We start from the raw sequence: 4,479 nt of genomic DNA on the forward strand, positions 1-4,479 counted from the left end.
TAAAAAAATTTCTGTGTATTCTTATAAGTGGACAAATACATAAATATGTGTACATTAGTTCTCTCTCATTCTTCCTTTCTCTCTCTCTCTTTCTTTATTTCTCTCTCTCTCTCTCTCTCTCTCTCTCTCTCTCTCTCTCTCTCCTCTCTCTCTCTCTCTCTCTCTCTGTGCTAAGCAAGAATACTTCCCATGCAAAGTCAGGTGCCAGTATCAATAAACACACCCTGTCTGGAGAAGGCTCCACATATCACAAAACTGTAATACTTAATTAAGCTCAATGGCAGAAATCATAAGCTTTGAAAATAATAATTGGTACATGCCAAGCAAAGAATGCATTTTGTGAATAGCCTGATTATAATAACCATTTATGTTTAGGTAGACAGCTTTCATTGGAAGATTTCTAAGTTTTATAAATTCATTAATAACAAGAGACATTTTAAATGCTATTTTGAAAATGTGCTTTTTTCGGACTCACATGTGCAAAAATGTTCGTAGCTGTCCTTTTTGTAGTGGCAAGGAGCTAGAAAGTGAGTGGATGCTCATGACTTGAGAAATGGTTGAATAAGTTATGGTATATGAATGTAATAGAATATTATTGTTTTATAAGAAATGATAAGCACTAAGAGAACACAATACATAGTAACAACAAAATTATGTGATGGACTTGATTCTTCTCAAAATGCAATGATCAAAACAATTTCCATCCATGTCCAAAGATAGAACTATGGAGATTGAAATGGATTTTCATCTTTTTGTTGTTAGCTTGGGTTTTTTTTTTCCTTTTTGTATTTTTTTCCCCTCATGTTTTTTCCCCTTTTGATCTGATTTTTCTTTTGCAGCATGGCAAATATGGAAATATGTTTAGAAGAATTGCACATGTTTCACCTAAAAAAAAAGACAAGAAAATATGCTTTTCTCAAATATCAGAGGCACTGTGATATAATGAATAGAGCTAGCCTCAGAGCTAGAAAGACTTGTGAAACATATCAGCTTGTGTGAACCTAGACAATGCACTTAACTTCCCAGTATTCTAGGAAAATCTGTTAGATTCTAAGCTACAGAGTCAAATTATATTGGTAGAGGAATATACCTCACCCTTAAATTATCTATACTAATTACATCTCAGGTCTGGTTGTTATCTCTATCCCTAACTCCCTAGGTTCCTATACTGTCTGCCTTCAATGTTCATGTACCAGGATTGCTTTGGTTTTAACTAACTTCTGCTTTCTTCTCTCAAAATATATCCTTTTATCAAGGAATAAATAAATAGAATAAATAACTGGTCTATATTTTTTTTATTTCCCCTTCTCTGTGATACCAGATGCTACTAGATTCTGCCTCCATCTATTTTTTCATTTCTGTAAATGTGCCATTCTCCAAACTGCTGACCAACAAAGATTTTAGAACTTTCAATTCAAGAGGCATTTATTTAGTGTCTTTTGTGTGCTAGGTACTACATACCAGGTACTGTTCCTACTCTGAAGGAATTTAATATGGCACATGGAACTAAACATGAAGCACTCTTAAATGCTTCTGAGATTTGAATATTAGAATGGTTTTTTAATTTAGTCAATCAATCGATTGATAAGCACTTTTAAAGTGCCCGCTATGTTCCAGGAACTGTGTCAAATTCTGGGGAATACAAAAAGAGGCAAAAGACAGCCTCTGGTTTTTTTTTTTTTTAATTATTACTTATTTTATTTTTTTAAAGCTTTTTATTTACAAAACATATGCATGGGTAATTTTTCAACATTGATCCTTGGCAAAATTTTCTGTTCCAAATTTTCCCTTCCTTCCCTCCACCCCATCCCCTAGATGGCAGGCAGTCCCATACATGTCAAATATGTTAAAATATGTTAAATCCAATATATGTATACGCATTTATACAGTTATCTTGCTGCACAAGAAAATTTGGATCAGGAAGAAAAAAAAAACCTGAAAAAGAAAACAAAATGCAAGCAAACAACAACAGAAAAAGTAAGTAGTTCACACTTAGTTCCCACAGTTCTCTCTTGGGGTATATATGGCTTTCTTCATCACTGAACAATTGGAAGTGGTTTGAATCATCTCATTGTTGAAGAGAGCCACATCCATCAGAATTGATCTTTGTATAGTCTTGTGGTTGCCATATATAATAATCTTCTGGTTCTGCTCATTTCATTCAGCCTCAGTTCATGTAAGTCTCTCCAAGCCTCTCTGTATTCATCTTGCTTTCTTACAGAACAATAATATTCCATAACATTCATATACCACAATTTACCCAGCCATTCTCCAATTGATGGGCATCCACTCAGTTTTCATTTTGTTGCCGCTACAAAGAGAGCTGCCACAAACATTTTTGCATATATGGGGCCCTTTCCCCCCTTTAATATCTTTGGGATATAAACCCAGTAGTTTGATAACTTTGGGGGCATAATTCCAAATTGCTCTCCAGAATGGCTGGATGTGTTCACAATTCCACCAACAATGTATCAGTGTCCCATTTTTCCCACATCCCCTCCAACATTCGTCATTATCTTTTCCTGTCATCTTAGGCAATTTGAGAGGTGTATTGTGGTATCTCAAAGTTGTCTTAATTTGCATTTCTCTGATCAATAGTGATTTGAAGCACCTTTTCATATAACTAGAAATAGTTTCAATTTCTTCATCTGAAAATTGTCTGTTCATATCCTTTGGCCATTTATTAATTGGAGAATAGCTTGAATTCTTATAAATTTGATCAGTTCTCTCTATATTTTAGAAACGAGAACAGCTCCTATTTTCAAGGAGCTCACAATTCAATTAACAAATGTTCTTTGGCTACTTGATATACTGGAATAACTTATGGATGAGGAATTGAGAGCCCTGGTTCTAGCCTCAACTTAGCATTTATTTTCAACTCAATTCAGAATCATTTATCATTTGCTCAATTTACAATGAGCAAAGTACTATGCTGGAAATGAAAGATACAAAGATCTATCAACAAGTATTTCATTGCTTCCAAAGCCATCTCAAAGTCATCCTGATCTATATCTTGCCACTAGACCCAGATGGCTCTGGAGAAGAAAGCGAAGCTGTGTGAACCTTGCACAGCTCTCCCTCACTTAAATCCAATTCACTTGCATATATGGCATCACCTCCCTGAAGTCATGGTCCTCTTCAAGAATGGACAAATAACAAGAACAAGGTTTGCTATCTGCTAGGAAACAATGGAGATGCAAAGGAGAGCAAAAATAGACACCTCCTTAGGAAGTTTACATTCTAAAAAGAAGAAACATGGAAGTAAATAGATGCATAAATTATATAGAAAATGTCTGAGAAATATAACCTTAGAGAGAAAGGCTTTCCAGTTGCTGAGGGAACTGGGAAAAACCATCTCTGGTCCCAAAATTACCTTTTGCTAAGGAGTTACATTCTGTTGGCTTCCAACTACATAGATGCTTACACGGAAAATTTAAAAATCCACTTTGGCTAGAGCCAGCTCTCTAACGCTATAGGAAGATTGGGAAAGAGGGAAGATGAAAGAGAAAAAAAGGAAGGGATAGTAAAGAAAGATGATTCAAGAGTCTGCTCCCCACCAAAAGGCAGTTGTTCAACTGATGCTAAGTGAAATGAGCAGAACCAGGAGATCATTATATAGCTCAACAACGATACTGTTTGAGGATATATTCTGATGGAAGTGGTTCTCTTCAATAAAGAGAGCTAATTCAGGTTCAATTGATCAAGCATAGACAGAAGCAGCTACACCCAAAGAAAGAACACTGGGAAATGAATATAAACTGCTTGCATTTTTGTTTTTCTTCCCAGGTTATTTATACCTTCTGAATCCAAATCTCCCTGTGCAACAAGAAAACTGTTCGGTTCTTCACACATATATTGTATCTAGGATATACTATAACCTATTCAACATGTAAAGGACTGCTTGCCATCTGGGGGAGGGGGTGGAGGGAGGGAGGGGAAAAATCGGAACAGAAGTGAGTACAAGGGATAATGCTGTAAAAAATTACCCTGGCATGGGTTCTGTCAATAAAAAGTTATTTTTTTAAAAAAGTATATTTTACAATTTAAAAAAAAAAAAAGGGCAGTTGTTCAATGAACTGATAACATAGTCATGGGGAAGAAAAAACTAATAACCCAGATGGATTTATAGCCATTTTCACACATTTTTTGGCATGCTACTCAATTCATAGATTCACCATTATAATTAGAATTTATATATTGCTCTAAGATTTCCAAAACTTTGTGTGTATTATCTCATTTGCTCCTTTAAACAGATAGATGTTATCATGATTTTACTGATGAAACTATGGCAGGTGACGTTCCAAATGACTTGTTCAAAGCTACATAGCTAACAAATGTCTGAGGCAAGATTTGAATTCAGGAGTTCCTAACTCCGGGTACAATATTCTGTTCCCTACACTACCAAGTTGTCTCATCTATCTACATCTGGAAGGGACCTCAAAGGTGGTAGAAGTCCAATCCTTAATTTCAGATAAGAAA

Source organism: Antechinus flavipes, chromosome 3, assembly GCF_016432865.1.
Source record: "Antechinus flavipes isolate AdamAnt ecotype Samford, QLD, Australia chromosome 3, AdamAnt_v2, whole genome shotgun sequence".
NCBI lineage: Eukaryota > Metazoa > Chordata > Mammalia > Dasyuromorphia > Dasyuridae > Antechinus > Antechinus flavipes.